The sequence below is a fragment of the Kogia breviceps genome, chromosome 19 (assembly GCF_026419965.1).
Source record: "Kogia breviceps isolate mKogBre1 chromosome 19, mKogBre1 haplotype 1, whole genome shotgun sequence".
NCBI lineage: Eukaryota > Metazoa > Chordata > Mammalia > Artiodactyla > Physeteridae > Kogia > Kogia breviceps.
Window position 1 is genome coordinate 43,265,771 of NC_081328.1, and position 15,640 is coordinate 43,281,410.

Sequence of the window (15,640 nt, forward strand, 5' to 3'; positions counted from 1 at the left end):
TCAGCACGCACCCAGTGAACATTTGTTAGGTAACATATTCAAGGCTCTGTGTTAAGCACTGCAGCGGATACAAATACGAGTAAGATCTGTCTACCACGACTTACAGGATAGCGGGGTTTTTTTGTTTGTTTGTTTTTTGCGGTACGCGGGCCTCTCACTGTTGTGGCCTCTCCCGTTGCGGAGCACAGGCTCCGGACGCGCAGGCTCAGCGGCCATGGCTCACGAGCCCAGCCGCTCTGCGACACGTGGGATCTTCCCGGACCGGGGCACGAACCCGCGTCCCCCGCATCGGCAGGCAGACTCTCAACCACTGCGCCACCAGGAAAGCCCAGGATAGAGGTTTTAACAGACATGTTTATAACCAGCTATAATTTAAGGCCGAGTGCTGTGCTGGAGGTTCAAAGGAAGAGGTGAGGAACGTGGAGGAGGAAGAAGTCATCCATCTTCCTGTGCCTGTTGTTGGCATTTCAAACTGTGGCAGTTCAGTGGCGTCACAGCTCTGCTGCCTCATGAAGCCCTGCCAACTGTCTAAAGGCTTCACTGGCACCGCAGAGGCAGACAGCATCCGTTCTCCTAGGGCCAGTGATGCATTAACAGAACAGAAGCGCAGGAGGAAACTGTGAGGCATAGCGGGAGAAAGCAGCAAATTTCTATCCAAGTTCTATGTTTAAAAAATTATGCTGTTCCACCCACTTCTACAAAGGTACATCTTGGGCATGCTTTACTTATAGTCTCCTCCTTATCGTTAGCACTTCCATCTCCACGTTGAATATGAAACAGTAAGACAGGCTGACTAGAAATATATTTTGTATTCTGGTTCCATGAGAAAGCCACAAAAAGAACATGCCAAAGCAGTTACTAACTGAAAAGCTGAAGATAGAGGCAAGCATTTTTGTAAAGATGTGGGTGTCATTTGCAACAAGCAGACTATAAGGCAGCAACCACCAAAGTTTAACTGCAGGCAGGATTTTTAAGATGAGAGATGAAAAGATCAGGATTGTCAGTGTATGGTCAGTATTTGAGTCATGGTCACACTCATTTCACAGTTGATCCGTGGCAACAGAGATGCCTGCCAGTTAAAGGTTGAATTGGGTATTGCATTAGACAGTGGATCTGGTAGTCTTTGCATTGCTCTTCCATGAACACATCTGCGTGGCATTTATTCATTCATGAAATGTTTATTGAACTTTTACTCTACACCAAGGACTCTGCTAGGTACTAGAGAAACTTAGGTGACTAAGACACCCCCAACACTAGAGCCATGACCTTCTAGAGGAACGCCAGACACATAGCAACCAATGACAGTGCTGTAGTACTGAGTACCATAGGGACCTAGACAAAGAGAAAATACTTTGCAGAGTAAGTGACAGTCAAGTTCCGCCTTGAAGGATGAGTTGATTCCGTTTAGCAGCATTGGCACAGGAGAGCACTGTAAGCAGGCTAGAAATCATAATGGCAGGGACAAAAACAAGTGTGAAGACATGAAGTGCCCTTGGGGAATTGTGAGAAGCCATAATTAGAAAATAAGACATATGGTCAGAGAGAATGATAGGAAGTGTCACTAGGAAAAAAGTCTTGAATGCCGGGTGTAAGACTACAGTTTATTCTGTAGATAACAGGGAGTCTATAATTTTGTGAGAAGGAGGAGACAATTATCAGATAACTCTGATAATGTGCAAAATAGCTCTGACAAGTAGCATATGGAAGATGGGTTGAAGAAGAGGAGAGATTGCAGGTCAGGATACTAGTTATGAGGTTTAGAGCAGTAGTCTAGGTGAGAAACACTAAGGCCTGTAATGTGAGAACAGAGAGCAAGGTAGACATTTTGGAGATACTCAAAAGCACTTGATCTTTTTGTGTGTGTATGGGAGGTAAGGGTGGAGGGATCAAAAATGACTTCAGAACTTATCTTGAATGATGGAAAATAGTGAAGCTACTGACCAGCATAGAACATTCTGAAAGGAGGAAGGGTTTTAGCATGAACAAAGGCAGGAGGAAGAACAGGCTTATGGGGAGAGATGACATCCTATTTTGGGCATGTTTATAATGAATTGCCTCCAAGGAAAGATGAACAAATATATGTAGAAATGTGACCTTGGAAAACAGGAAAAGAGAAAGTTGAAGGCATGAGGTTATGGACTGCGGAGTTATCAGCAAATAACTGACAGTAGAAGCCACAGAACTTAACAAGATCACCCAGGTTAAGAGTATAAAGCAGGAAGTTTGGAAGCATGAAAACAGAATAGGTATATTTTTTTATTAACATATATTTGTTTTACAATGTTGTGTTAGTTTCTGCTGTACAGCAAAGTGATTTATATATATATGTATATATATATATATATATACACACACACACACACACACACACACTCACACACAGTTTTTTTTTGTATTTTCCATTATGGTTTATCATAGGATATTGAATATAGTTCCCTGTGCTATAACAGTAATACCTTGTTGTTCATCCATTCTATACATAATGGTTTACATCTGCGAACCCCAGCCTCCCACTCCATCCCTCCCTCAGCCCCCTCCCCCTTGGCAACCACAGTCTGTTCTCTATGTCTGTGAGTCTATTTCTGTTTCGTAAATAGGTTCATATCAGAGTAGGTGTATTTAAATGCTAGAAGAAAATGGTAAGCCAAATAATAATTTACAAGAGTAATATTGGAGAAACGAGAAAGTAAGGTCATGGAAATCAAAGGAGAAGATTTTTCTGGGTTAGGTCTGAAGTAATGAATATAATTTCTGCCTGTATTCCATTAGCCAGAACTGTCAAGTGACCCCACTTGAATGTGAACGCAAGGTCCCTGGCAAAGTAACTGCTTCCCAACAACTCTTGACTGGATGGGAGCACAGACCTTTTGCAGACAGATATCCTTCTCTGCCCCATAATTCTAATCTCACCGGGTCTCCCTAAATAATTCCCCACAAGTACCTCTATAATATAAAGACATTCCACAGCAGCACATGTTATTTCAGCCCACATTATAAGATAGCTGGGATAGGCTTTAGGTTGTAAGCAGCTCCTCGCCAGCTGGCTGTCCCTGTACCACTTTATCCCATCTGAGCACCACATAGAAGAATATCAGAACACTTAAGTGTTATTTCTCTGAAACACTAAAGTGTTGTATATCAAGTTTGTCATCACTAGAGCTGATGAAATCTATGTGACTACACATTAGTGACTCTGGCTAGAACATGGAGAAAACATCCATGCTGGAAATATTTGGGTCCATTTGTTAGCGTGTTTCATTACTACAAATAGAAACTTTAAGATTAACTATCTCCCTTGTGTGCTAAGTGAAAATCTATTAGAAAAACATAGTACCATTGTATATTTTGTGTATAACAACTGTTATGAAACTTCCAAACCAGTAAATGGGCAGAGGGTAGGGATGCCCTAGAGGGTAGTCTTGCCTTAGAAAGAGATTTTGTCTGAAAGATTCCATAGTCTGAACTCTTGAGATACAGGGGCATCAGGTAAGGGCAGTTCCTCACTGTCTTATAACCTATAGTTGTCCAAGGGTGAGTATCACTCGTTTCCAGTAATCCTTATCGAGGGGCTGCTGATGCCTACAGATGGAATGGAGGTTGGATCTACGCTCTGTTATTCTGAATACGCCCTTCCCTGCCTTTTGTCAGGAGAGGGGAGAGGGGACAGTTCTGGGGCGAAGAATCTTTAACTCTGACATGTGATTGAGTCTGTCCTAAAATATCGTAAAGCAAATATATCTTGAATGTAAGGCTTATATCCTCCTGAAAACCTCTGATCTACATGAGAGGTTCATATTCCTCCTGTTAGCTTAACTTTTACCTTATTTCTTAGGGACTGGTTAGCTCTGTCCTTATCCCCACTCTCTGCCTGAAGTTACACTACCAAGTTTTCCTGCAGGGACTAACAGTGAATGACATCCATCCCCAGTCATTTTTCCCTGATCCTTGGATTTCCTTTCTGGCTATAAATTTAGTGGGGTTAGGTGTGGAGGGGAAAAGATGGGAGTTAAGGATAGGGTGCTGCATTTCACCCTGCTGCATATGTTAAAGATTAAAGTTCTGTTTGAGCACACCATCATCTTCTAATACGTTTAAAGTCTTTTATGGTTAACGTTCATTCCTTTGGTCCAGAAGTGTGCTAGTTACTACGGAGGATATAAAAGAAATATAAAATACATTTTACTTAATATATCTCACTTAATTCTCACCACAGTCCTGAGAGACAGGTGTTACTATCCCTGTCTTACAGAGAGGTTAGAAAGCTTATTCAAGGCTATAAAGCTTGTAGGTGACAGAACTGGGATTTGACTTTCTTTCAGGGATGGAGTCCCCAGGGTGACTGAATCACAAGATGAACTCATTATATAAGCTATGTGGAAATACTTCTTCTGCCCTCACCGCTGCCACCCCCCCCATTGGTCTTTTTTTTTTTTTTTTTTTTTGCGGTACGCGGGCCTCTCACTGCTGTGGCCTCTCCCATTGCGGAGCACAGGCTCCGGATGCGCAGGCCCAGCGGCCATGGCTCACGGGCCCAGCCGCTCCGCGGCACGTGGGATCCTCCTGGACTGGGGCACGAACCCATGTCCCCTGCATCAGCAGGCAGACTCTAAACCACTGCGCCACCAGGGAAACCCCCCATTGGTCTTTATAACCACATATGAACCCACATTAATGTTGATTTTGATCACCATCATCTTTAATTATAGGGGAAAACATAGTTGTGTTCAGTCATGTGTAAAATGTCACAGTGACTAGGGCTCTCTCTATTTCTTAACTACTCTCTCCCAAAATGCTAATCGAAAAATGTCAACATTAACAGTTGCTGATTTTAATTGTAAAAATTCAGATTGTACACTGTAAAAATGAACATATTATTCTTTACATTGGTCAACTTTTTCATACAAATTTGCCCAGAAATAAAAACCAGTTCCTAATCTTGTCAGTGTGGCAGTGGAATGATGTTTCAGAAGACCTTGGGTTCTCATTTCATCTCTCTTACCTCTGAGCAATGTGAGCTAGGATCTGTCCTTCAATCTTCCTGAGTTTCAGTCAATTTTCTACCATATTAGGAGTAATATTCACTCCTGTGCCTGTAGTATAGGTGTATGGGAGAATATAAGTGTTGTAGTATTTAGAAAACCATGAGGTAGTTTACAAATGTAAGGGATTATTATTCATTCATTCTGCAGCTATTTACTCCTATTAGCAGGTTGTACATATGTGAAAAAACGTAGCTTCTGTCCTCAGTACAATCTAGTGGGAAGACTGACGTGCAGACAGAGAGTGCTGCAGTTGGTGCAGTGATGGGGATGTGTACCAGGTACAACAGAGCCTAAAGGAAAGAATCCCTGAGTCCATCTGGGGGCACCAGGGAAGGCTTCACAGAGGAGATGGTGTGGGCTGAGACTTGAAGAATGAGAAGTAGTTTGCCTGATGAACTAAACGGAGAAGAGAATTCCAGGCAGAGGGAACGCATGTTTGAAACTCTAGAATAAGTTACTCTGTCTGGAATTAGAAGTACAAGGTAAGGAGGTAAAAACACAGGCAGATAGATGAGCAACAAATTATGGGAAGCCTTTGAATACCATGCTAAGGAGTTTAGATTATGTACAGGAGGAAATATAAAGCCACTGAAGAATTTTGAGGTGAATTTTCATCAGGTTTCTGTGTGGGCCAGGAAGGAGGCAGTGGAGCGAATGAGTGGATTGCAATTATCCAAGAGAGAGGCGATGCAAAGGGGGGAGAAAAACAGCAGCTGATGTTATGCCTGAGTGACTGGAAGTATTTTTTTAAAATAAAGAACTCTTAAGGGGATTTGGTTTTAAGGGAAGACTTCAGCTTCAAACAGCATCGTTTGACAGGTCATTTGGAGGTAGAGGGGTCAGCAGGCAGCTAGAGAAGCAAAGGAAATCTCAGTGCTAGAGATGCTATTGCAGTGAGAGCTGAAGCCAGGAATCGAGGGGAGGGCTGCCTACGAAGGAAGAGTGAATGGGGAATAGAGCAAAGAAGTTAACAACTGAAGGAAAGGAAAAGTGCCAAGGTAGTGTCACAGATGTCAAGAAAAGAGACAGTTTCAAGGAAAATAGTCCATAAGACCTAAAGCTGGAGGGAGAAAATAAAAAGAAAGAAAAAGATCAAAGGCTAAAAGAGAACCAATTAAGAGGCTCCTGTTGATCTTAAAGAATGGTGAGGCTAGGAGTCAAAAGGAATAAGGTTTGGCTTCAGTGCCTCCCTGTTGCCTGTGGTGTTGAATACCAGCTCCTCAGCCCAGAATCTTAACTTTCCTGGGAAGCCAAAGCAGTTGATTTGTTTCTCCCCATACATCCTCTGGGATTGTAAAGATTTGCCTTTATATGTTCATTCATTCTGTTCCCTCCATCTTCTATGCCTTTCCCCACTTTCCTATTTTCCTACCTATCAGCATCACACTCAAACTTCCAGGACCCAGAGACAAAGGATTTCTCTTCCAGGATGACTTTCAATTCCCTCTCTCTCCTCTGAGTCACTGTTACATTTAATTTCAGGAACTCAGTAGCAGTCAAGAGGTTCAGAGCACAAGCTTGGTAATCAGATAGACCTAGGATGGAATCTGGGTTCTGTCACTTACTGTGCTGTCTTGGTGGAGTCACTTCCCCTCTCTTGTTTTTATATTTCATATCTGTAAAATGGGGATAATGATATTTACTTATTTGTGTTGTTGTGGGGAGTAAATGAAATGATGTATATGAAACAGCATATTGCCTGGTTCATGTTTATTTTCAAAAATGGACTCATAGTAATGTATTTAATATTTGTTTCTTTGTACTTCTTTGTAGCACATACCACAATCAGTGCCCACTCTCCTCCATCCACCACTCCAGCCAGAATGCTAGCTTCTTGCAAACTCATCTCTGTATTATTGTCTGGTAAATTGCATCATGGACTTTAATTCTTTGTTCTTTCTTGTAGCCAAGCCCTTGGTCATGTGACTTTGCAGGGACTTGTTTTGGTTAACACTTGCCATCTTCAATGAGAGGGATGTAAACAAAAAATTAAAAGTGTTATATTTGAAATTTATAACCCTAAATAAGTATAAAAGAAAGTTAAATACATGTTCAAATGTTGTATTCTTAAAAAAAAAATAAGGTTTGGGAGTGAGCAAATAATAAGAAAAATAGACATAAATGTAGATAAGTCCACATATAGGCACATTCAGACTATGGATTAGCCAGTGACATCATATTTTGTCAGAATAGTAAGGTACAGGGGAGGGACCTTCAAGATGGCAGACGAGAAAGATATGGAGATCACCTTCCTCCCCACAAATACATGAAAAATACATCGACATGTGGAACAACTCCTACAGAACACCTACTGGTGTTCTGAATGCTGGCAGAAGACCTCAGACTTCCCAAAAGACGCCCTCAGGTGACCTACATGCAGAGGCAGGGCCAAATCCAAAACTGAACCCCAGGAACTGTGCAAACATAGAAGAGAAAGGGAAATGTCTCCATGCAGCCTCAGGAGCAGCAGGTTAAATCTCCATAATCGACTTGATGTACCCTTCATCTGTGGAATACCTGAATAGAAAACGAATCATCTCAAAATTGAGGCAGTGGACTTTGGGAGCAACTGTAGACTTGGTGTTTGCTTTCTGCATCTAATTTGTTTCTAGTTTTATGTTTATCTTAGTTTAATATTTACAGCTGATTATCATTGGCAGATTTGTTTATTGATTTGGTTGCTTTCTTTTTATATTCATATTTTTTTTCCTTTTTCTCTTTTTGTGAGTGTGTATGTGTATGCTTCTTTGTGTGATTTTGTCTGTATAGCTTTCTTTTACCATTTGTGCTAGGGATCTCTCTGTCCATGTTTTTTTAAGTATAGTTTTTAGCACTTGTTATCATTGGTGGATTTGTTTTTTGGTTTCATTGCTCTCTTCTTTCTTTTCTTTTTTATTACTTTTTTATTTTTGATAATTTTTTAAATTTTAATAACGTTATTTTATTTATTTTTCTTTTTTTTTCTTCTGAGCCGAGTGGCTGACAGGGTCTTGGTTCTCTGGCCGGGTGTCAGGCCTGCGCCTCTGAGGTGGGAGAGCTGGGTTCAGGACGTTGGTCCACCAGAAGCCTCCTGGCCCCTCGTAATAGCAATCGGCGTGAGCTCTCTCAGAGATCTCTATCTCAATGCTAAGGCCCGGCTCCACACAACAACCAGCAAGCTACAGTACTGAACACCCTATGCCAAACAATTAGCAAGACAGGAACACAACCCCACCCATTAGCAGAGAGGCTGCCTAAAATCATAGTAAGTTCACAGATACCCCAAAACACACCACCAGACGTGGTCCTGCCCACCAGAAAGACAAGATCCAGCCTCATCCACCAGAACACAGGCGCTAGTCCACTCCACCAGGAAGCCTACACAACCCACTGAACCAGCCTTACCCACAGGGGGCAGACACCAAAAACAACTGGAACTACGAACCAGCAGCCTGTGAAAAGGAGACCCCAAACACAGTAAGTTAAGCAAAATGAGAAGACAGAGAAATACGCAGCAGATGAAGGAGCAAAGTAAAAGCTCACCAGACCAAACAAATGAAGAGGAAATAGGCAGTCTACCTGAAAAAGAATTCAGAGTAATGTTAGTAAATATGATCCAAAATCTCAGAAATAGAATGGAGAAAATACAAGGACCTAGAAGAACTAAAGAGCAAACTGATGAACAACACAATAAATGAAATTTAAAATTCGCTAGACGGAATCAGTAGCAGAATAACTGAAGCAGAAGAATGGATAAGTAACTTGGAAGATAAAATAGTGGAAATAACTACGAAAGAGCAGAATAAAGAAAAAAGAATGAAGAGAATTGAGGACTGTCTCAGAGACCTCTGAGACAACATTAAACGAACCAATATTTGAATTATAGGGGTCCCAGAAGAAGAAGAGAAAAAGAAAAAGGGACTGAGAAAATATTTGAAGAGATTATAGTTGAAAACTTCCCTAATATGGGAAAGGAAATAGTCAATCAAGTCCAGGAAGTGCAGAGAGTCCCATACAGAATAATTCCAAGGAGAAACATGCCAAGACACATACTAATCAAACTATAAAAAATTAAATACAAAGAAAAAATCTTAAAAGCAGCAAGGGAAAAGCACAAATAACATACAACGGAATCCCCATAAGGTTAACAGCTGATCTTTCAGCAGAAACTCTGTAAGCCAGAAGGGAGTGGCAGGACATATTTAAAGTGATGAAAGGGAAAAACCTACAACCAAGATTACTCTACCCAGCAAGGATCTCATTCAGATTCGACGGAGAAATTAAAACCTTTATAGACAAGCAAAAGCTAAGAGAATTCAGCACCGCCAAGCCCACTTTACAACAAATGCTAAAGGAACTACTCTAGGCAGGAAACACAAGAGAAGGAAAAAACCTACAATAACAAACCCAAAACAATTAAGAAAATGGTACTAGGAACATAACATATCGATAACTACCTTAAATGTAAATGGATTAAGTGCTCCCACCAAAAGACATAGACTGGCTGAATGGATACAAAAACAAGACCCGTATATATACTGTCTACAAGAGACCCACTTCAGACCTGGGGGCACATACAGACTGAAAGTGGGGGGATGAAAAAAGATATTCCATGCAAATGGACATCAAAAGAAAGCTGGAGCAGCAGTTCTCATATCAGACAAAATAAACTTTAAAATAAAGACTATTACAAGAGACAAAGAAGGCCACTACATAATGATCAATTGATCAATCCAAGAAAAAGATAAAAAATTGTAAATATTTATGCACCTAACATAGGAGCACCTCAATACATAAGGCAAATGCTAACAGCCATAAAAGGGGAAATTGACAGCACAGTCATAATAGGGGACTTTAACACCCCACTTTCACCAATGGACAGATCATCCAAAAAGAAAATAAATAAGGAAACACAAGCTTTAAATGACACATTCAACAAGATGGACATAATTGATATTTAGAGGACATTCCATCCAAAAACAACAGAATACACTTTCTTCTCAAGTGCTCATGGACCATTCTCCAGGATCATATCTTGCGTCACAAATCAAGCCTTGGTAAATTTAAGAAAGCTGAAATTGCATCAAGTATCTTTTCTGACCACAACACTATAAGACTAGATATCAATTACAGGGAAAAATCCTGTAAAACATACAAACACATGGAGGCTAAACAATACACTACTAAATAACCAAGAGATCACTGAAGAAATCAAAGAGGAAATCAAAAAATACCTAGAGACAAATGACAACAAAAACACAATGACCCACAACCTATGGGATGCAGCAAAAGCAGTTTTAAGAAGGAAGTTTATAGCAATACAATCCTACCTCAGGAAACAAGAAACATCTCAAATAAACAACCTAACCTTACACCTAAAGCAATTAGAGAAAGAAGAACAAAAACACCTCTAACTTAGAAGAAGGAAAGAAATCATAAAGATCAGATCAGAAATAAAAAGAAATGAAACAATAGCAAAGATCAGTAAAACTAAAAGCTGGCTCTTTGAGAAGATAAACAAAATTGATAAACCATTAGCCAGACTCACCAAGAAAAAAAGGGAAAAGACTCAAATAGAATTAGAAATGAAAAAGGAGAAGTAACAACTGACACAGCAGAAATACAAAGGATCATGAGAAATTACTACAGGCAACTATATGCCAATAATATGGACAACCTGGAAGACATGGACAAATTCTTAGAAAAGCACAACCTTCCGAGACTGAACCAGGAAGAAATAGAATATATAAACACACCAATCAGAAGCACTGAAATTGAAACTGTGATTAAAAATCTTCCAACAAACCAAAGCCCAAGACCGGATGGCTTCACAGGCGAATTCTCTCAAACATTTAGAGAAGAGATATCCTTCTCAAACTCTTCCAAACTATAGCAGAGGAAGGAACACTCCCAAACTCATTCTACGAGGCCACCATCACCCTGATACCAAAACCAGACAAAGATGTCACAAAAAGAGAAAACTACAGGCCAATATCACTGATGAACACAAATGCAAAAATCCTCAAGAAAATACTAGCAAACAGAATCCAACAGCACATTAAAAGGAACATACCCCTTGATCAAGTGGGGTTTATCGCAGGAATGCAAGGATTCTTTAATATACGCAAATCAATCAATGTGATACACCATATGAACAAATTGAAGGAAAAGGACCATATGATAATCTCAATAGATGCAGAAAAAGCTTTTGACAAAATTCAACACCCATTTATGATAAAAAACCCTCCAGAAAATAGGCATATAGGGAACTTACCTCAACATAATGGCCATATGTGACAAACCCACAGCCAGAATCGTTCTCAATGGTGAAAAACTGAAACCGTTTCCACTAAGATCAGGAACAAGACAAGGTTGCCTACTCTCACCACTGTTATTCAACATAGTTTTGGAAGTTTTAGCCACAGCAATCAGAGACAGAAAAGAAATAAAAGGAATCCAGATCAGAAAAGAAGAAGTAAAACTGTCACTGTTTGCAGATGACATGATACTATACCTAGAGAATCCTAAAGATACTACCAGAAAACTACTAGAACTGATCAATGAATTTGGTAGAGTAGCAGGATACAAAATTAATGCACAGAAATCTCTTGCATGCCTATACACTAATGATGAAAAATCTGAAAGAGATATTAAAGAAACACTCCCATTTACCACTGCAACAAGAAGAATAAAATACCTAGGAATAAACCTACCTAAGAAGACAAAAGACCTGTATGCAGAAAACTGTAAGACACTGATGAAAGAAATTAAAGATGGTAGAAGCAGATGGTGAGATAAACCATGTTCTTGGATTGGAAGAATCAACACTGTGAAAATGACTGTACTACCCAAAGCAATCTACAGATTCAGTGCAATCCCTATCAAACTACCAATGGTATTTTTCACAGAACTAGAACAAAAAATTTCACAATTTGTATAGAAACACAAAAGACCCCAAATTGCCACAGCAATCTTGAGAAAGAAAACAGATCTGGAGGAATCAGGCTCCCTGACTTCATACTATACTACGAAGCTACAATCAGCAAGACAGTATGGTACTGGCACAAAAACAGAAATATAGATCAATGGAACAGGATAGAAAGCCCAGAGATAAACCCACGCATATATGGTCACCTTATCTTTGATAACGGAGACAAGAATATACAATGGAGAAAAGACAGCCTGTTCAATAAGTGATGCTGGGAAAACTGGACAGCTACATGTAAAAGAATGAAATGAGAACACTCCCTAACACCGTACACAAAAATAAACTCAAAGTGGATTAAAGACCTAAATGTAAGGCCAGACACAATAAAACTCTTAGAGGAAAACATAGGCAGAACACTCTGTGACATAAATCACAGCAAGATCCTTTTTGACCCACCTGCTAGAGAAATGGAAATAAAAATAAACAAATGAGACCTAAGGAAGCTTAAAAGCTTTTGCACAGCAAAGGAAACCATAAACAAGACAAAAAGACAACCCTCAAAATAGGAGAAAATATTTGCAAATGAAGCAACTGACAAAGGATTAATCTCCAAACTTTATAAGCAGCTCATGCAGCTCAATAACAAAAAAACAAGCAACCCAATCCAAAAATGGGCAGAAAACCTAAGACATTTCTCCAAAGAAGATATACAGATTGCCAACAAACACATGAAATGTTGATCAACATCACTAACCATTAGAGAAATGCAAATCAAAACTACAATGAGGTATCACCTCACACCTGTCAGAATGGCCATCGTCAAAAAATCTACAAACAAATGCTGGAGAGGGTGTAGAGAAAAGGGAACCCTCTTGCACTGTTGGTGGGAATGTAAATTGATACAGCCACTATGGAGAACAGTATGGAGGTTCCTTAAAAAACTGAAAATAGAATTACCATATGACCCAGCAATCCCACTACTGGGCATATACCCTGAGAAAACCATAATTCAGAAAGAGTCATGTACCACAATATTCATTGCAACACTATCTACAATAGCCAGGACATGGAAGCAACCTAAGTGTCCATCGACAGATGAATGGATAAAGAAGATGTGACATATATATACAATGGAATATTACTCAGCCATAAAAAGAAACGAAATTGAGTTATTTGTAGTGAGGTGGATGGACCTTGAGACTGTCATACAGAGTGAAGTAAGTCAGAAAGAAAAACAAATACCATATGCTAACACATATATATGGAATCTTTAAAAAAAAAAAAAAAAAGGTTCTGCTGAGCCTAAGGGCAGGACAGGAATAAAGACACAGACGTAGAGAATGGACTTGAGGACACAGGGAGGGTGAAGGGTAAGCTGAGACGAAGTGAGAGAGTGGCATGAATGTATATACACTACCAAATGTAAAACAGATAGCTAGCGGGAAGCAGCCGCATAGCACAGGGAGATCAGCTCAGTGCTTTGTGTCCACCTAGAGGGGTGGGAGGGAGACACAAGAGGGAGGAGAAGTGAGGATATATGTATATGTATAGCTGATTCACCTTGTTATACAACAGAAACTGACACATCATTGTAAGGCAATTATATTCCAATAAAGATGTTAAGAAAAAGAAAAGAATAGTAAAGTACAAATGGAAATGCCAGCATGTAATGGAAATTGCTGTTTTACAGCAATTTGTGTCCTCAGCACCATAAGCTTTGAGTCCGGTGAACTGATCAGAATCATTATTTTATGAATAACGTAATGTGCTTGTATCCAAAAAGAAATAAACTATTGTTGTCACCTTCATCTTTTCCTTGACCCATATGGCTTGCTGTTTCTCCTCAGTGCCTGATCAACAATAACAAAAGCAAGCACTGTCCTCTATAGCTGGCTGAAATGCATACTAGAGAGATGGAAGCATCTTCCCAGGGTGTCCTAGTCACGGTAGTAAAGTAAATGCACTAGGGCAAGTCAGTTCTGTATCTAACTGACAATTCATATCCTTGTCTGACATGAGCTTTATCCTTATTCCTCACCAGCATGGATTGTCATTAATGGCCTGAAGCATAAGTGGTGGATCATATTCAGGAGTTCTAGTCACTATGTACAGCCATGGATGAGACACAATGTAATAATTCTTACACCAGGGAGAGTACAATAATTTCATTGCTAATAACTGATTAGGATTTTGAGAACTTGAGATAGGGCACTTTCGTAAATGGTTCTCATTAACTTCTGTTAAAATAGCCTACCAACTACATTGGGCTTTCAAGGGATATATAAAAGTTCAGTAGCAATTTCTAGATTTTGTGAGTGTGAAACAACCCTGGGCTCATATCTTCAGATGACACTGATGATTCCATACAAGATACAGTTGTCTCAGACATTCTCGCAATTAAATAACTTTCTTTCCTTTATGGTTAGTCTTCTCTGATCAAGTAAGATGACCTGGTATCCACTAGAATTCAGAAATTCTATGAAGCCAAACGTTAGAGCATGGTAGAATATCTTTTTAAAGTTTTATACGATGATTCCTACCTAAGATGGGAACTGTCCCATCCTCTGTTCTCCAAGTTCTTTACTGAAGCTTAAAAAAAAGGGAGGGAGGAAGGGAGGAAGGAAATGTAGAAGGAAGGAAGGATATGTTTGTTTTTCAGACTTCAGTATTAGACATCTTCAAATGTTAAACCTGGCAGAGTAGCCAGGCTGTGTTAAATACAAGAGAAAATCATCCAGTAGACATTTGGGCCTCCTCTCAGCGAAGTGTCACCAACAAAAATTAGCTTGCTGTTTTTCCTTCTGTTTGATTAATTCATTAGGCTTGAAACTGAGAAAACAGTTTGATTTCCCTCCCTCTATGACACTCTAAGTGAAAGGAGTAAAAGAGTTGTGTTGTTAGTAGCATAGAGAACTCTGCTGACACTAACCGGGTTGGGGAGTAGAGAGACAGTTCTAAGTGTCACAGTTCCTACAGACTACAGCAAATGTGGTAAGAAGGCACAGCCCAAAGGTGACCCAGTATCCTTTTTTAATGTCTGATCTTGCTTCCAAAAAAAATTTTTTTTAATAAATTTATTTTTCTATTTATTTGTTTTATTTTTGGCTGTGTTGGGTCTTCGTTGCCGCACGCGGGCTTTCTCTAGTTGTGGAGAGTGGGGGCTGCTCTTCATTGCGGTGTGCAGGCTTCTCACTGCAGTGGCTTCTTTTGTTATGGAGCACAGGCTCTAGGCGTGTAGGCTTCAGTAGTTGCGGCATGTGAGCTCTAGAGCACAGGCTCACTATTTGTAGTACACTGGCTTAGTTACTCTGTGGCATGTGGGATCTTCCCAGACCAGGGCTCGAACCCATGTCTCCTGCACTGGCAGGCAGATTCTAAACCACCGCGCCACCAGGGAAGCCCCCCCAAAATTTTTTTTTGAGAATTTTTATGTGCAATACACAACGTTTGGCACTGGAGAATATAAACAACTTGGGATTTCTGTCGTAAATAAAAATACACATACACCATCCGGCATGTATACACATACCTTACATACATACACATATACATATATACATTGACACTTAAAGGCATATATCATTAGTATGCTTTGAGCTGGAAGAAATAGAAAACATCAACTCAAATGGATTAAACAATAAAGAAGTTTATCACTTCATATAACAAGTAGTCCAAAATTAGGCCGCTTCTG

At 39.9% G+C, this 15,640-nt stretch overlaps 1 protein-coding gene across 11 annotated transcripts in view; it reads left to right on the top strand.

Annotated features, from left to right (window-relative positions):
• Positions 1-15,640, top strand: part of TANC2 (tetratricopeptide repeat, ankyrin repeat and coiled-coil containing 2) — a 343,384-nt gene that overhangs the window by 282,819 nt on the left and 44,925 nt on the right. The gene's annotated exons all lie outside the window — the stretch shown is intronic.